This window comes from Nomascus leucogenys, chromosome 12 (assembly GCF_006542625.1).
Source record: "Nomascus leucogenys isolate Asia chromosome 12, Asia_NLE_v1, whole genome shotgun sequence".
NCBI classification, from domain to species: Eukaryota; Metazoa; Chordata; class Mammalia; order Primates; family Hylobatidae; genus Nomascus; species Nomascus leucogenys.
In genome coordinates this window covers 16079394-16098706 of record NC_044392.1, presented here as the reverse complement: position 1 = coordinate 16098706, position 19313 = coordinate 16079394, and the positions used below count along the sequence as shown (strand labels likewise).

At 48.3% G+C, this 19313-nt stretch overlaps 1 pseudogene; it reads right to left on the bottom strand.

The window, feature by feature from the left end:
* Positions 1-180: 180 nt before the first annotated feature.
* On the bottom strand, positions 181-12907 carry LOC115837509 (annotated as a pseudogene).
* Between the last annotated feature and the right edge of the window lie 6406 nt (positions 12908-19313).

Below are 19313 nucleotides of genomic sequence, written 5' to 3'. Positions count from 1 at the left end.
AAGGAGGAAATACTGCATTGTAGAATAAGATATTCAGACATGGTGCGAATGTTTAAGGCAGCTGATGTCCAAAACAGGCAAGTCAAGAAGGAAGGTCTCAGTTTGGAGGAGATTTTGCATCTAGAAGGAATTCTCTTCTCATAGTGTCAATGACTAGCACTATAGAGCATGTCTTTTTCCTCAAGGCCAATGATGCTTCAGATACCAGCTGGTTTCATTTTTCAACTGTGGTCCAAAGAGAGGACAGAAATGAAAAAGAATTGCAATTAGCCAAAACAGATAGCAGTAGCTGGGTGCAGTGGCTCATGCTGTAATCTCAGCACTTCGCAAGGCAGAAGTGGGAGGACTGCTTAAGCCCAGGAGTTCAAGACCAGCCTGGACAACATGGTGAAACACCATCTCTACATAAAATACCAAAAAATTAGCCAGACATGGTGGCACGCACCTATCATCCCAGCTGCCCAGGAAGCTGAGGAGGGAGAAGGATCCTGGGCCTGGGAGGTTGAGGCTGCAGTGAGCCAAGATCGTGCCACTATACTGCAGCCTGGGCAACAGAGTGAGATCTTGTCTCAAAAAAAAAAAGAGCAGCAAACTGAACAGGTCACCAATATGGTGATGATAACTACTCTGCTAAGACTCTTAGGGATGAACCAGGGAACCAAGAAGCTGAGGAAGCCCCAGAACATGCTTATCACAATGAGAGGCACCATGAGGCTGTGATATGCCCATGCTTGCCACTGGAGCAGCCCACTGGACTCTTAATGTGAGCAAGAAACCAACTATCGGGCTAAGCCACAGAAATCGGGGAGTGGTATCCGTTGCAGCAGCTTGGGTAGCCTTCACTAATACGGCAGCTGTAAAGGATGTCTTGATGGGAGGGGATGCTGAGTATCCTGGGGGAGTAGGAGGAAATAAGGTCAGTGGGGAAGCAGGAGCCCAGTCATGTAGGGCCGTGGCAACGAATTTGGATTGTAGTATAATTAGTGGGGTTTAAAGTAAGAGAATATTCTGTCCCAATCCCTAATCCACTCTACCACCTAGCCTGGCCCACCCACAGCAGCCTAAGAAGTTGATTCAGGTGCTAAATCTTGAGGCTCCATCCCTGCTTGAGGAATGCAGGTTCCATGTGAGCCTCAGTCTCTCCGGGAAGGGAGTCTGGGGGAGAGGCCCAATCCAGGGACAGGTTCTAAGGGTAACCAGCAGGAGGAGCCTCTGCCCAAGGGGCAAAGGTGAGGAGTTATTTAGGGTAAAACAAGAGGTAGTCCCTGTGCATCCCAAATGTCTACCTGAGCCCACTGCAAAGGGGGACTCAGCTACTCAGGCAACCACAGACTGTCCACGTAAAGGGACTCTCAGGGACACATGGCCTTCGCTGTACAGATGAGAAAATCAAGAGTCAGGACCATAGAAATGCTCAGGATCATACAGTGAGACAGGAGTGGGGCTGCCAGGGGCTAGCCTGGGAGTGCAAGAACCTGGTGCCAAACCAGCTCTTCCACATTCTGCCTGTGACCTTGAGAATAAGAAGAACCACCCCGAATGGAGGTTGTGAGGACCAACTGAGTTAACACAGGATGTACCCAATAAATGTCTGGCATGTAGAAGGCACTCATTACAAGATGCTCAATAGGGCACTGCACTTCAGTGGGGATAACCTTGAACCCACACTGCCCACTGCTATGGTGGGGAAAAACACTTGCCCAAGCCGCCTGAAGTTCATGCTGGGGCCTGGCTATCTCCCCACCCAAAGCACCCTAACAGTTCCCCGGGGTTCAACTTGAACAGGAACACTTCTTTCCATGTTCCAAGGACTACTTTACTAAACTCTATGAAAAGAAGAAAAAGGATGAGGAAGAGGAGGAGGAGTAGGGGGATGAGGAGGGAAAGTAGAGAAGGTGGAGCAAGAGAATGAAGAGAAGAAAGGGGAGGCAGAGGAAGAAGCAGCCAGCTTATGTTGCTGCTGACAGGCAGCTGTTGGGGACACCGCGTGCCCCTTTTTGAGAAAACACAGGAGACTTTTTTCTCTGGCCTCCAACCAAGGGACCGGCACTTCTTCCAAGCAAAGGTCCTGTGTTTATGGGACACAATAAATCACATACCAGCTTGGGTCCCCTCTGCTGGAAGCCTGGAGTGACACACATGACCTGCCTCCACAGCATGCAGGGCCTACCTTAGGGCAGGATCTCTGCTTAGAAGCCTCAATCCAAATCCACTCTACCTTCCTACACTTTTTAATCTTTGCCTTGAATGCTTACTTCTAACTTTATTTTCCCACATTTTAGTATATATTTCCATGTAGATTGCTTTCAGTCATTTCTGGGGAAAGCCGTGAAGGAAGGAGAAAGGGGCTTCATTCTCCGCTCTGCTTAGATCAGCAGGACTCTCCTCCCTCCGTGAGTCGCCTGCCTCCATGAACGCAGCCACTGAGCTGGCCACCTTCCTGGCATGCGCATCCAGCTGTCAGCTTGCGCTGAACTGAGATTCCCGAAAGATCTCCAGACCATCAGTTGAGCTCACAGAAGATCACCCTCCAGGGGGCCTTTGAGCAAACCTTGGGGGGCAGGGGAAAGGAGAGGGACGTGACTCAGCCAGGAAACTGGAAACCCCCCATATCCCCAACCACCTCCACAACCTCCGAAGCCAGCCCTGTGCTCTCAGCTGAAGCCAAGAACTGCCCACTACCAATACCTCCCACCCCCGTTCAGGGCCAAGGACATGGGATTTGGCTGGGCTCCTCTACCCCTCCTTCTTGGGTGGAGAGTTGATATGTTATAGGAAACATTCTCTCTGACCCTTCTCCAAGGTGCCTGAGTAGCCCCCTAGCCAATCCCTTCCCTACTCTGGGATAAAACTCCCATCTTTAACATGCGGGGTAGGTGGGGGATAACCTCCAAGGGTCACACTAGCTCGGCTCCTCCCCATCCAGCATCCACTAATCATTTCCTGAGTACCAGCTCTGTGCCTGGCCCAGGTCTGGGGATCTTTTGGGGACCTCAGTTCAGAGCAAGCTGACAGCTGGACATGCATGCCACAAAGCTGGCCAGCTCAGCGGCTGCGTTCATGGAGGCAGACGACTCACTGAGGGAGGACAGTCCTGCTGGTCTAAGCAGCGCAGAGAACGAGGCCACTTTCTCCTTCCTGCAGAGCTTTCCCCACTGAACAGAAGGAAGAGCCTGTTCACACAGAGAGATGTGGTGATACCATGAGCTGGCGGGGCAATAAGGGACACAAGGATTTCGCACTGTTAGAGCAAAGATGACAGACTGACCAGCTGGTTAGCGGGTCAGAGAAGGCTTCCCAGAGGAGGGGACATTTGGTCAGGGCCTTAAAGGTTAAGTAAGAATTGGCCAGAATCACATAAAAAAAATAAGAATTTTTCTGTAGCACTTTATTTGTTCACTTCCAGAATCTCTTTTTATCTTTCAGACTCGTGACTCAGCAAGCTGGGATTTAGAATATGTAAGTGTTTAGCTCTGGGAGTCTCTTTAGACATTATTCCCATTTTCTGACTGAGATTATTAAGGCCCGGAGAGAGGAAGGGACTACCCCAAGGTCACACAGCAGGAGATTAGTGAGCAGATCCTGAAATCTGAATCACTGGACTTTCAGCCTAATGTCCCCACCACAATAACTCATTCACCCCCTTTTCCTTTTCCAACCACCATCTGGCCTGCCCAACTGCCCTATCCCTCCCAGCCAGACTCAGGACAAGTTTTATAGGGAGGTAACTGATTGGGGTGGGGGTTAGGGAGTAGAAGGGAGAGTTTAACCCCACAATGTTTTCATACTTGGGATCTGAAAACATGATTTCTCCAGCAAAGAAGCTTAGCATTAAGCGGAAAATCGGCTTGGAAGGATGTGATATCATTTATAACAGTACATTAAATGCAAGCTGAGAACCTGATATATTTTAGGAACATTCAGCACACTCTAGACTAATAAACATTTTACAATATTATTGCACATGTTCATTTCACTTTGTACAAATAATCATTCCCTTCACATCTAATAAGTCTGTTTGACACATAAGTGGTCTTGCGCAAACACCTCAGAGGGCCTTGTTTTTCTGTGCATTGATCATTTATTTGTGTAGCCTGCTGGGACAGTGACTAATGATTTTGAGGGTTTAAACATCCTCAAACATCGTCTTTGTCTCCCTGCCTGTTATCGTATAAATGTAAAATAATTTCATCTTGGCCCCAGAATGTATTGTTTTTCATGTATGAAAAATGCCTGTCCCTTCCCTGCCTGGCATGGCATCAATCAGTTTAAAACAATATTTGGAGGAGCCCTGGTCTGCAGGTCTTCCAGCAAGCTCTCGAGGTCCCTGGGAGACAGGCCTGGAACACCACTTACTGGGGAATTTCCAAACAAACCTGCCATCACCACTGCATCAACTCGGAAGCCTCATCTCCCTACAAGATAGGCATGAGTCCTGCCCTTCCAAGGCCCAGTGAACAGAGATTCACTACTGATAGCCTTCTCCTTTCAACTCCAAGAACATTTATGGAGGTCTCTGGGGCCTGGCACTGCTATGCTAGGAGCTGGGGGAACAGGGATGAAGCCAACATGGTCCTGGCCTACAGAAACTTAGAATCAGGGGAAGGCCACCACTAGCTCAGAGAGCCCCTGTGTAGGAAACAGAAAAAGGTGCCCCCTATGGGTGAGCTCAGCCACTTGAGCTCATCACTTGGAGAACAGGTACCTTTGTATGAATTAGAAAAAAAGCACTCTTCCCTCGAGAGGTACAGCCCTCACATTAGGGCACATTCCTCAGCTGGGTGTTCCTGTGCAGTGTACAACCTAAACAACTGTACAAAGAGGCCACCCTGCTGGAGTAGGGTGGAGGTCAGTGGGTAACAGACAGACACAAAAATAATGCTATGGAATACATGTCCCATAAAAAGATAAGCCATTAGGAGTGGAAAACCAGAAGGAGGATAGCTGATAAGGCAGGAGGCTTCATGGAGGAAGGGACCTTTGAGTTTGGCCTTGAAGAAAAAGTAGGTGAGTGACAGGAAAAGGAAGGAAGCATCCCACCGCATCCACTGAACAGAAGGAACAACCTGTTCACACAAACATGAGGTCAAGGAAGCTGGCCATTTGGAGAGACTGAGCATAAGAAGAAAGAAAAGGAGGAGGGATGAGACAAGAAATGAGTGTTTGTTGAGTGAATAAGGGGGTGAACACAGAGATGAAAGGACAGCCAGCCAGATGGGTGGACGGATGAATAGGAGGTAGACATTATATTAAAAAGTTTCAGATTTCTTGAATGCCTTACTAAGGAATGTGTGCTTTTTGCCACAAGCAGTGAGTGATGCATTCAGAACCATATTTTGGACACTCTGACCAAAATGAACTGGGGAAAGCAAGTTTGCGTACCAAGGGGATTTCCCTGGGCCTCACCTAGGGTGACCATTTGGAATCAACTAGTAACGAAAAGGGAAGGGAGAAAAGTAATGTTATCACCAGCCTTCTAGGGTAAATGATATATTCCCAACTGAGCCATGGGACACTGAGGCTCAAAAAGTGATTTGTCCAAAGTTACCTGTCTACACAGAGCCAAGAATTGACCCCATCTGCCCGACTCTGCAGTTTGTGCCTCATCTGCTCATACACATCTGCTTGAGGAGATGGCCTGAAACTGAGCCACGTAACTCCTCTTGCCCAAGGAACCCCCAGGCCTAGTGAGTACTCACTCGAACCTAGCACCAGTTGCTGAATACAGGCCGCACTGGCTCTACAGGGCCTCCATCTGCACCTCCTCCCAGCCCACTTCCAGAAGAACCTGGAGCAGATTCACAGGGCAAGAAATCTGGACTAGGCTCTAGCTGTGACCTCTCTCTCACCCCTCAACCATCTCCACCACACATAGTTTGCAACCAGTGTAACATGCTCTCTGACCCTTTCTGGGCCTTTGCATATGCTGTACTCTCTGCACAACTCTTTCATGCTTTCCCTGTCTAGCTGATGCCTTCTTGTACTTCAAAGTCAGCTCAAATGTCTCCTCTACTAGGAAGCCTCCTCTGACCCCCATGGCTGGGATGGGACATCCTCTATGCTTCCATGACTTTTGACTTTTCTCAAGATGGCACTTATCTGTTTATATTTTTTGTTGTCTAGTTGCATCATCTTTGTCTATCCCACTGTGAGCTGCTGGAGATCAGAGGGTATATTTGATTCATCTCCAAGATTCTCAGCATGATCACAGGGCCTGGCCCAGAGTAGAGCCAGAGAGCATTGGAAAGATAGATAAGCGAATGGATGGATGGGTGGTTGAACAGATAGATGGGTAAATAGATAGACAAACAGCTTCTTAAGGGAAAAAAACTTTGGACTTGACTCTCCCACCTCCAAGAAGAGTCTCCTGATCTGGGAAAAAGTCTTAAAAACTGAGGCTCTTGATGGCACAGAATAACTGAAGATAAAAACTTATAGGTACATAGGCCAGGCGCGGTGGCTCATGCCTGTAATCCCAGCACTTTGAGAGGCAAAGGCGGGTGGATCACCTGACATCAGGAGTTTGAGACCAGCCTGGCCAGCATGGCAAAACTCCGTCTCTACTAAAAATACAAAAATTAGCTGGGCATGGTGGCAGGCACCTGTAATCCCAGCTACTCAGGAGGCTGAGGCAGGAGAATCACTTGAGCCCAGGAGGCGGAGGTTGCAGTGAGACAAGATTGCACCACTGCACTCCAGGCTGGGCAACAGAGCAAGACTCTGTCTCAAAAAAAAAAAAAAAGAAAGAAAGAAGGAAAAAACTTATAATGCATAGACGTGCACATCTGATTCATTCAATTTCACTGAGGTTAAGGCCAAATGATGTGGGACATTATTGTGCTGGCTGGGGTTCAAGGACAAGGTCACAGAGAATCTTGAACACAGATTTAGGGGTCTTGACTTTTATTACAAGGCTGATAGGGAGCTGGTAGAGGGTTCCTGGAGCATGATAAGGAGCCATCCACATCTCTTGAGTCCTTTAAGTGAGGATGAGACTGAGAGTCAGAGTCATTAGCCTCGGGTATCCCTTCTTGTCCATTCTGCAAAGGCTGATTAGACAAACAGACACTCCCCCAGAGCTCAGGATGCCCATTCTGGGGCAGAGATGGTATATTAGTCCGTTTTCATGATTCTGATAAAGACATACCCAAGACTGAGCAATTTACAAAAGAAAGAAGTTTAATAGACTCACAGTTCCACGTGGCTGGGGAGGCCTCACAATCATGGTGGAAGGTGAAAGGTACGTTTCACACAGTGGAAGATGGGAGAAGAGCCAAGCAAAAGGGGTTTCCCCTTATAAAACCATCAGATCTCTTGAGACTTATTCACTATCACAAGAACAGCATGAGGGAAACTGCCTTCATGATGCAATTATCTCCCACTGGGTCCCTCCCACAACATGAGGGAATTATGGAACATACAGTTCAAGATGAGATTTGGGTGGGGACACAGCCAAACCATACCATTCCACCCCTGGCCTCTCCCAAATCTCATGTCCTCACATTTCAAAACCAATCATCCCTTCCCAACAGCCCCCCAAAGTCTTAAGTCACTTCAGCATTAACTCAAAAGTCCACAGTCCAAAGTCTCATCCGAGACAAGGCAAGTCCCTCCTCCCTATAAGCCTGTAATACCAAAAGCAACTTAGTTACTTCCTAGATACAATGGGGGTACAGGCATTGGATAAATATAGCTATTCCAAATAGGAGAAATTGGCCAAAACAAAGGGGCTACAGGCCCCATGCAAGTCCAAAATCCAATGGGGCAGTCAAATCTTAAAGCTTCAAAATGGACCCTGGGCCAAGACCGCAAATCCTCCTAGGGCTCTCAGCTTGTGATGAGAGGGGCTGCCGCAAAGCTCTCTGACATGCCCTGGAGACATTTTCCCCATTGTCTTGGTGGTTCCTAGTTACTTATGCAAATTTCTGCAGCTGGCTTGAATTTCTCCTCAGAAAATGAGATTTTCTTTCCTGTCGCATTGTCAGGCTGCAAATTTTCCAAACTTTTATGCTCTGTTTTCCTTTTAAAACTGAATGCTTTTAACAGTACCCAAGTCACCTCTTGAATGCTTTGCTGCTTAGAAATTTCTTCCACCAGATACTCTAAATAATCTCTCTCAAGTTCAAAGTTTCACAAATCTCTAGGGCAGGGGCAAAATGCTGCCAGTTTCTTTGAGAAAACATAACAAGAGTCACCCTTGCTCCAGTTCCCAACAAGTCCCTCATCTCCATCTGAGACCACCTCAGCCTGGATTTCATGGTCCATATTATTGTCAGCATTTCGGTCAAAGCCATTCAACAAGTCTCTAGGAAGTTCCAAACTGTCCCACATTTTCCTGTTTCCTTCTGAGCCCTCCAAACTGTTCCAACCTCTGCCTGTTACCCAGTTCCAAAGTTGCTTCCACATTTTCAGGTATCTTTTCAGCAGCACCCCACTTCTGGTACCAATATACTGTATTAGTCTGTTTTCATGCTGCTGATGAAGACATACCCAAGACTGGGCAATTACAAAAGAGAGAGGTTTAATGGACTCAAATTTCCACATGGCTGGAAGACCTCACAATCATGGTGGAAGGTGAAAGTCCTGTCTCACATGGTGGCAGACAAGAGAAGAATGACAGCCAAGCAAAAGGGGTTTCCCCTTATAAGATCTTATAAGATCCCCATCAGATCTCACAAGACTAATCCACTACCACAAGAATAGAATGGGGGGAATCACCCCCATGATTCAATTATCTCCCACAGGGTCCCTCCTGAAACATGAGGGAATTATGGGAGCTACAATTCAAGATGAGATCTGGGTAAGGACCCAGCCAAACCATATCAGATGGGCATTGTCAGAGTGACTGAGACCTGCATCCAGGCCAACCTAAATATCACCCTAAGTCCCCTCCTTATATTCTCTCTTAGCTCCCTCTAGCTCACAGGCCCCTTCTAACTCCACTTGGACACAGATAGACATGCTGTGCCAAAAGGGCTGGGAAACATATGGTCTTAGAGTTTGAGCCCAAGTCCTTCTCCCACCTGCATCAGCCTCCAAGCAGACAGAGATAGACATTCATTAGTAGGTACCACGTACCAGGGGGCCAATCATATAAATCATTCCTTAATTCAATAAGTACTTATTGAATACCTATGTATCAATCAGAGAAAGAACCACCAGAAGATACACAGAATAAGAAATTTAGGGTACAGTGGCTCACACCTATAATACCAGCCCCTTGAGAGACTAAGGCAGGATGGTTGCTTGAGGCCAGGAGTTTGAGACCAGCCTGGGCAAAAGTGAAACCCCCATCTCAACAAAAAATCAAAAAATTAGAGGGATGTGGTGCCACTCACCTGTAGCCCCAGTTACTCAGGAGGCTGAGGCAGGAGGATGGCTTATGAATGGGAGGTTGAGACCGCAGTGATCCATGAATGTGCCACTGCACTCCAGCCTGGGTGAAAGCAAGACACTGTATCATTTAAAAAAAAAAAAAAAAAAAAAAAAGGAAAGAAAAATATTTATTATAGTGATTGATCTTATGCAAGTGTGGGAGCTGGTTAGATAGTCCATATGCTTCCATATGAGGGCCACAGGGCTGGCAGTGCAGAAGGGAAGATGATATGAATTAGGAGAAGCAAGGACAAACTGGGACCCACGAGGATTCTCACCACCCTAAGCCTCTAACTTCAATAACGGATGTTCTCTTGGAGAAGCTGGAACCCTTCATCATAGAGCTGCACATGCACCAGCCCAAGATTCAGGGAAGCTGAAGAGGCAGATGGGGTAAGAGCTGGAGGAGTCACGGAACCCTGGCTGCTGCTCCAGGCCAACCAGGCAAGCAAGGAGAGAAGCAATCAAGAGCAAGAACTCAGGTCCCCACAATGACCTTCCCAGCCCAGAAAGAATATGGCTGCTACTTCACTGCCACCTTCTGAATCTCAGGCAAAATATCTCCTGCAGCCCTTGCTAAGCTGGAACTATGCAGGAGAAGGATTTCTGGGAAACAGGGCTCCAGCTCAGCTCAGCTGGCACAATAGAGAGCCACTAACCTGCGGGGTGCCTGGCACAGGACTGGTCAGTGGAGACTTAGCAGAGAAAAATCAGAGTCCCTGCCATCACAGAGCTCACTTTCATGACAAAGACAACAAATAATTTTCATAACATTGCAGTCTGAGCGATACTATGGTAGGGCACATTTAGTTATTGAAAGTCTACCATTGAGAGACAATAGTGAATTAGTTAGGATTACGTTCATATCCAAAATAACAGAGACTTTAACAGATCAAAGTTTTTTTCTCTCTGACTTCAAAAACAGGCTGATACGATGGATCCTACATTGTCAGGGACGCAGGTTCCTGCTACCTGGTTGCTGCACTATGTGTGGCTTCATTATCTTGCTGTCACTTCATGATCTAAGGTGTCTGCTGGCTGGTACTACAGCTATTAGGACCCAATCTCAACCATCAGCTACTGGGGAGGCTGAGGCAGGAGAATCACTTGAACCTGGGAGGCATAGGTTTCAGTGAGCCAAGATCACGCTACTGTACTCCAGCCTGGGTGACAGAGTGAGACTCATAGGGGAACTCATGTCTACTTCCTTCAAGGAGACTTCCCGGAGTTTCACACCTAACTTCTGCTACCAGCCAGAACTCAACATCTAGCCAAAAGGGAGGCTGGAAAACATAGTCTTTATTCTAGATGGCCAGGTGCTTAAGTAAAACTTGACAGTTCTATTACTCTGAAATAGGGAGGAAGTGGATGCTGTGGATCAACCTACCTCAGGTAATAGACAATAGTGGTCAACATCTGAGATTCTGGAGTTAGACAAACCTAAATTCCATTCCCACCTCTCCCACTTTACATCGAACAAAGCAATTACCCTCTCTGAGCCTTTGTTTCTCTTAAGTACATGAAAGCATTATCATTACATGCCAGGTAAGTACCTTGCATAGATTGTTATTCTTAATCCTCACAATGAACCTATGAGTTAAGTTGTATTATCATCCCCATTTTACAGATGAGGAAGCTGAGGCTCAGAGAACTGAGATAACTTTCTCAAAATTATTTCACATATAAACACATACTTAGTGAGTGCTGTTCAGTCCCAGACTCTATTCTGGGCTCTAGAGATGCAGGGAAAAGTCAAACATGGTCCCAGCCCTGTCAGGGCTCCCAGCGGTGGGGAGGTAGAGCTCGGCCAGTTCTTTCCCCTCCTCCAGGCTGCCCCCAATTGCACACATGCAATGGATTGGGAACTGGGTGTAAGGAAACAATAGCAAAATATTTTTTTCTTTTTTTTAAATTTAAGTTCTGGGATGCCTCTGCAGGATGCGCAGGTTTGTTACATAGGTAAACGTGGTGGTTTGCTGCGCCCATCAACCCATCACCTAAGTATTAAGCCACTATCCATTAGCTATTTATCCTGATGCTCTCCGTCCCCCAACCCCGCCACAGGCCCCAGTGTGTGTTCTTCCCCACCCTGTGTCTATGTGTTCTCATTGTTCAGCTCCCACTTACAAGTGGGAACATGTGGTGTTTGGTTTTCTGTTCCTGTATTAGTTTGCTGAGGATAATGGCTTCCAGCTTCATTCATGTCCCTGCAAGGGACATGATCTCATTCCTTTTTATGGTTGCATAGTACTCCATGATGTACATGCACCACATTTTCTTTATCCAGTCTATCACTGATGGGCATTTGGGTTGATTCCATTTCTTTGCTATTGTGAATAGTGCTACAATGAACATACACATGCATGTATCTTTATAACAGAATGATTTATATTCCTTAGCATATATTCCCAGCAAAATATTTCTTTGATTTGCTTCTTCCTAGAGTTCTTAGCCTGGCCCACAACAGGTGTTTGAGAGCATCTTCCCAGCCCAAGGTCAGCACAAACAGCTCACAGAGGGGTCTAGTTGGGGCAAAGAGAAGAAGCCAGTCAATCAATGGGTCACTCGACAGAAGCTCCCGGCCAGACTGACAACAGCCCACTGAAAACAGCAACAGTGATAGTAATCCCAAGGTACACCAGCTTGGGCCTTATGGTCACAAAGCACTTGCACATCTACTATTGCATAAGGTCCTTCTTTTATAGAGGAGGATACTGGGGCTTGAAGAAGCTAAGTCACTTGCCAAAGGTGACACAGGAAGAATTCAAGGCAGGTATTCCAGGAAGCATTCTAGAAGGTACAGGCAGAGGTGTGGCACTGCCTAGTCCATGTAAGGACTGACACACAGCTTAAGTGGCCTTGGCACTGACTGGGACAAGGAGGTGAGCACAGAGGCCATTAATGAGTTTGGTGTCTTTTGCAGTAGGCAGCAGAGATCCAATGGCAGGAATGGACAATGCCCAGTGGGAACCCTGCAGTGGGGCTGCACATTCGGGGTCTTTGGAAAAAAGCAAAGTGTTTGAGCCCAATTTCTTAGGCAGTACCTCGGGGACATAGCTCGAGCTCGCCTAGTCACAGGCCTCAGTGTGCCCATCTATGACCAGAAGGCTCCTCAGTGACTGTGAGAAGCTGGGTGAGAGATAGCCATTCTCTAGGCCTCGGTCTCCACTTCTGCAGAGCCCTTGCCTCACCTCGGTCCCACTCCTGGGCACACAATGCAGGTCACACCACACTCTGTACACTCTAGACTTTGTTCTAAATCAGGCCATCCATCCAACCTGGTGTCAGTGCTTTGCCGGGCATACCAGGAGACAGGGAGGAAGGGGCCAAGTGGACCGTGGGTTCCAGTGCTGGCCCTGGATTCCTCACATGTAGGAAGGAATCACAGCAAAGACTATTCAGGGAGGTTGTGCCAAGTAAATGAGACAACCTCCAGACAGTACCAAACGCTGTACCAGGCACACAACATACCTTCCGTGAAGGGGGGTTCCCTCTTTTCCCCACTGCTTTGCCCAAAAGTCTGGATGGGCATGATTCACAGAGAGAGAATGCCAGAGCTGGAGATCAGCCCCTCGTGGGTCCACGATGGTGGAGGCCAGAAAGTTGAATGGACTTTTCCAAGCAACAGTGATGGCAACCCCAATGTACACCAGCTTGGGCCTGGCTGGCAACACAGACCCAGCCAGGTATAGCACTCAGGTCCTCTGACACCCATCTGAGAGATCACTGCCCCTCGGACCCATAATGCTATGCAGGTTATGGAGAGCTTAGTTATTGATGCTGGGACCTGCAAAGTGGTAGTCGGGGTCTCACTCTGTCCCCGACGAGCATTCAAGAAGCCCAACCCAGCCACGTCCCCATTAACATCTCCACCGCCTATTGCTTTGAGGAGCAACTGTATGATTTGTGATTTCTGACATTTGCGCCCTTCTCTAACCCCTCCCCCCTTTCCTGTTTGGCCTGTGAATTGGAAAGGGCTGTAAACAGGCAGGCAGTCTCCTCGCCCTGGGGCGGGCCTGTCAGCCAGCCAAGGAAAGGTAGGACCCAGGGGACCCCCACCCCAACCCGCCCCACGCAGCCCAGCTGAGGAGCTTGTAAAGATAGGATTTGTTTGTTTTTTTGGATCTGGCTCAGGATCTGGTTGAGGCCAGGCCCTTTGGGGAAAAGCAACTTTTAAATAAATGCTTCAAGATTGTGCAAACATTTCAGTAGTATTGGAGGCCTGGCGTTCTGGGTCAGGGAGGGAAAAAAATACCCGTCAATCACTCTAGAGATGAAAACCTGATAGCAGAATGGTTGGTGAGGACTAGGGCTTGGGTTGCAAATCTCAGTTGCGGCTGGCTAAGACTGAACTACACTTAAGCCCTCTCTCAAAAAATCATTTGCACGTTAATAGAGCATCCCTGTTTGACTGACACACAGAGCACAAGGTGCTTGCAATCAGATCCATGCGATGTGTGCAAAAAGGACAGACTTTTTTTTTTTTGAGTCTCATTCTGTCACCAGGCTGGAGTGCAGTGGTGTGATCTTGGCTCACTGCAACCTCCGCCTCCTGGGTTCAAGCGATTTCCCTGCCTCAGCCTCCCAAGTAGCTGGGACTACAGGCGCGCACCACCATGCCCAGCTAATTTTTTGTATTTTAGAAGAGACGGGGTTTCACCATGTCGGCCAGGATGGTCTCGATCTCCTGACCTCATGATCCACCCACCTCGGCCTCCCAAAGTGCTGGGATTACAGGCGTGAGCCACCATGCCCTGCCCAGACTCCTTTTTTGAGGCAGACAGAACTGAATTTTAGTCCTGGCTCTGATACTGATTCGTTCTACAGTCTGGGTAAGTTATTTAGTATTAGTTAGCCTCAGTTTCTTCACTGGTAAAATGAGATTGTAAGTTATTCTAAGAATAAAATGAAATACAGATTGAAACATCAAACCTGACCCAAGCAAAAGCACAGTAATAAATAATGACAATTTTATTACCTGCCACATATCAAGCATTTTCAGTGAGTGAGGACTTGCATCCATTTGTAGTGAGCCTCAAAACACATCCTGCCTGGCCAGGCATTCACAAGCATATCCAACATATCTATTCCACAGCAGGTCTCTGTTGGCCAAGAGTTAAACTCAGCCTCTGACCTCAGAGCTCATGGTTTGAAACAAGGATGCTCCAAGCTAACACTCTAAGCTGGGCGAGAGAAGTGTATGCAGAGCATGAAACAGGGAAAGAAAGAGATGGTTCTGTGGGCTTCTGTGAAGAGGGGGATCTGTGCTGGGTCTTGAAGGAAGAATAAGATGTCCACAGGCAGGCTTTGGAAAAGAGCATTCCAGACGCAGGGACCAGTTTAAGCAAAGGCTCCAAAGCAGGACCTATATACAGAAAGTTAGGATGCAGTAAAGAGGTTATTTGGGAAACAAAGCTGGCAAAGTTAGGCCGAGGTTGAAGAGCAAAGAATCCTGCACGGAGAGGATCTCACTTGGTTCTCTGGGCCAGAGGAGTATCTCCTCCTGCTCTACACCCCCCTTCTCCTCCCAGCACCTGTGTAACTAAGGCAACAGCCCAACCTCTCTATGTCTATATATCCCAACCTCAAAGGGCTCCTGGAGGAGAGAGGGTTTTGAGCAGGTTAAAGTGCCACCAACACTGAGTACTATTAGTTTACGTGTACACACACAGACAAGCACATATGCCTATGCTCACACACCTATGCACAGGCTCAGGAATCAGAAAGACTTGGCTTCTGATCCCAGCTTCTCCGTTTACTGCAGCATAACCCCAAGCAATGCATGTATCTAATGCATATAAAGCACCAATATGATGTGTGCCATGTGGCAGGCACATACGATATGGTTATCATCTAACATGCTGACACACTCAAACTATCTGTTTCTCCTTCAAGAGAAAACTAGCACCTAACCCCATAAATTCATGAGACCATGCAGCCCAGAGATCAGCCCCCAACTCCCTCATGTTACATATGGGGAAACTGAGGCTCAGAGAAGAAAGAAAGCATACACAACTTGGAAGCAGAGGAGCACATGGCAAGAAGGCTTCCTGAATGAGCAGTCATCGTGCTGAGTATTGGAGATAGAACAGGACTCCCAAGGTGGCTCCATGTGGGAAGAGCATTTTAAGCAGAGCGAACAGCATGAGCAAGTGTCCACAGAGATGAACTCAGGGAAAGGCCAGTTACCTAGTCTGGCAGGGCCAGGGATGGGGTCTGATAAAGATGAAGCTGAGGAGCTGGGGGAGGCTCTAAAGTCCAGGCAGGGAGGGCATGCTAGGGAAGCCAGAGGCCCTTGGGAGCAATGAGGAGCCCAATGCTGAAGGACAGCAGCGTGGGTCAGCATTTCAGAAAGATCCCTTCAGTGTCCGAAGCAGGACCAGAAGCTTGGCCCAGGGCAGTGCCAGGAGGGAGGGCAAGAAGTGAGTGGATTTAAGAGACACTGAGGAGATACAACAAGACTCCTCAAAGAGCATTTATTTCCTGGATATAAAGACAGAGTGGACACGAAGCAAGCTGACGCTCAGGGACTGTAGCTGTGGGATTTTGAGCAGAGGAGCATGCTCAGAACAGGGGGCTTCCTAAGGCCTTCTCCCCACAGCCAGCCACTGCCCCTCCTACAAGGAGTCCTGCACCACACCCCATTCCATCCCCGTGCGGAGGGCAAAGGCCTCAGGCCCACAGGAGGAGGCCCACAGAGCAAGGTGGAGGAGAAAGCCCAGCTCCCCTCGAGGGGGGTGCCAGGGTGGCCCATTCAGTGGGCAGTGTACCAACTTCTCCTCCAACTCTATCTCCATCTGGCTACCTGCCTCGGGCTGCCCTCAGCCTCTTCCTGTGTGCCTTGGAGCCAGCCCCTCGCTGCTCTGACCCTCAGTCTCCTCTTCTGTAAAGGGAAGGTAACAATTCTTAGCAAGTGAGGCTGCTGTGATCATTCAGTGAAGTGGCTGGCAGCTGCCATGCCCAGAGGGGATGCTCACAGGGCGTCAGTTCCTTTCTCTCAATAAATGATTCCTTTTACGTGTGATGTGCCCTTTCCAATTTACAAACCCTCTTCATTTACCTGCACACAACCCCGTGAGATGAGTATTAGCCTAACCCCCGTGGACCGCCTGGGCGGGCAAACGCTCTCTCACGCTGGCGGGCAGCATTTGAACCCGGGTTCCTAGGCTCTGCAGGCCGCCACTGTCCCCCTCCTCTCTGTGTCTCTGGCTCCTCCCGCCTGGCCTGCCGCGGCCCGCCGCCCCCTCCTTCCTCCCCTCTTCCGCCCGCCCCCTGCCCCCTGCCCCCTGCCTCCTGCCTCCTGCCTCCGCCTTCTCCCACCCCCTGCCCCTCGCGACTTCCCCCGCCCCTCGCGACTTCCCCCTCCCCCCGCTCCTCCGGCGCCGCCCCCTCCTCCTCCTTGTCCTCGCAGCCCAAATACGCGACACCTGGAGCAATAGCAGCCGCCCGGCGGCCTGGGCCTCATTACAGGCCGGCCCTTATCGCGGCGTGCATCACATTATTTCATTTCAAAGAATCCGCAGAGAAACCCGTCCCGGCCGACAACAGAAAGTAAAAACACAGCTGACTCCCATTAGGGCCCTCTCACAGGCTCCGCGTGAGGTAATGAAATATGGAAGCGGTGAGATATGTAATGCTTTATTAAGCGGTCTCAGCTACAACGGCGTGCATGCCAATTACGCCTGCAGGCTACCGCCCGCCCCCGGCCGCCGGACCACCCAGCGCGCCTCCCCCGCCCCGGACGGGGAGAGGAGGAGCCAGGGGAGGAGTAGGGAGGAGGCGGGAGGAAGGGAAGGATGGGGAGGACAATGGAGGAAGAAGAGGGAAGATGGGGGAAGGGGGTGTGAGGGAAGGACGAGGGAGGAAGAGGAGACAGCGGAGGTGACCAGTGCCAACTGTGGGTCACAGCCTCCTGTGGCCTGAAAGCCAGGCCTGTTCTCTCCCCCAGGCCAATAGGGCCCTGGGAATCTCAGAGCTGGAGGACGCCTAGATTCCTGGAAGACCAGAAACAGAATGGCCAAAAATAAGGCTCAGAGAGGGAAGGACACATACTGAAGTCACACAGATGAATCCTGAACAAGGTTGGAGGGAAATCACTCCTGTTTCTTAAACTAGATAGCTTCCATTCTATCAGACTGCCTCTTCTTTTTCCCCTAATAATGTCTAAATGCCAAAGTCCCGGCCTTGTTGTATGGATGAGAGACATGTTCGTTTTTTACATCTGCCCTTCTGATGCCCTGAAATCCTCTGTGCTCCACCCTCCCCACCCTCCACCAACACATACACACTCTAAGTGATCCTACATGTTTGCCCGAGAACACCTCATTTATTCAGTAATAAGAACTGAACAGCTACTGTGGCCAGGTGCTGGCGAAACAAAAATGAAACATTCATGCTCTCTGCCCTGGAAGAGCTCACAGTCTGGCAGGTGAAAATGACACCTAAACCAATAAGAGAGAGTGTACAGCCTTAGTGGAGTACCTGTCGCATGAAGAGAATCTGGCAGATCTGTCCATAAGGTCAGGGAAGCCCCAGGAGATGCGATGTTGGTACAGTCTTGTGAGGTGAATAGGAGTTAGGAGAATAGGAGGAGAAAGCCCTGAGAAACCTGCCTATGAAAACTTTGGAGCACGGAGTATCCACAACTCATTCAAGGAATGACTAATACTTTTAGGAGGAAGGAATGGGACCAATGTTAGCTAAAGCATAGAGATGGAGAGCACCAGAGGTTTTGTTAAGGTAAATTATTTAAATCAGTGAAAGGCAGGGTACTCATTCGTTTCTTGGTAATTGTTTTTCTTTTAACCTTGCTCCTAATAGAATTTCTGCAAGCTATTCATACTATTTTAGAGTAGAAAGGTCCAGACATCTGTTTTCATCATACAGGTGACATTACCCCCATTTTACAGATGAGGCTCTGAGAAGTCATTTGTATCACACAGAAAAAAAAAATGGGACTTTCATTTATTGTGAACTTAGTATGTGCCAGGTACTGTACTAAGCATTTTATATACATTTATTATCTCATTTGATCTTCAAAAAAAAAAAAATCCTATGAGAACGTTTCCTAAAACTAACTTCTTTCACTCTTTATGTCTTTGGACAGGCTGTTCCTCCTGCCTTACAAGTCTTCCTTTTCCTTTACCTGGTGCACTATTTAGGCTTCTGGCTAAATAATGGGCTTCAGACAAAAGAACCAACAATACAGTAGTTCAGATAGGGTAGAAGTATATGCACTTCTCATGTAATGGCTTGAAGATAGGCATGTGGCCCAAGGTGAATGGGACAGGTGTGCTCACCAAGCTCATCTAGGGGCTCAGGTTTGTTCTATTTTGTTGTCCTACCATCTCCTTATGGCCAAAACTTCTTCACTCACATCATGGCCACATTCCAGCCATGGGAAGTGGTGGCAAGCGATTTCACTTCCACTTGCTTTTAGTTAGTATAGAAACTCAGTCCCATGGCTTCACCTAGCTGCAAAGAAGGATGATAATTATCATCTCTAACTAAGTGGCCATGTGTCCTGCTAAATCTGAGAGGAATATTTCTGTTATTTAAAGGAAGAAGAGAAGAACAAAATGGGGAATGAACAACATACGCCACCACCCCTACTTGTCATTTATGGTCCAGTTTGAATGTTTCCTCCTCTGTGAAGCCTTCTTGGATACCTCCCCAAGAAGAATTAATTATCCCTTCATCTGTGTTGTTTTTGTTTTTGTTTTTTGGGACGAGTCTTGCTCTGTTTCCCAGGCTGGAGTGCAATGGTGCAATCTCAGCTCACTGCAACCTCTGCCTCCCGGATTCTAGTGATTCTCCTGCCTCAGCCTCCCAAGTAGCTGGGATTACAGGTGCCTACCATCACACCCAGCTAATTTTTGTATTTTCAGTAGAGACAGCGTTTCACCATGTTGGTCAGGCTGGTCTCGAACTCCTGACCT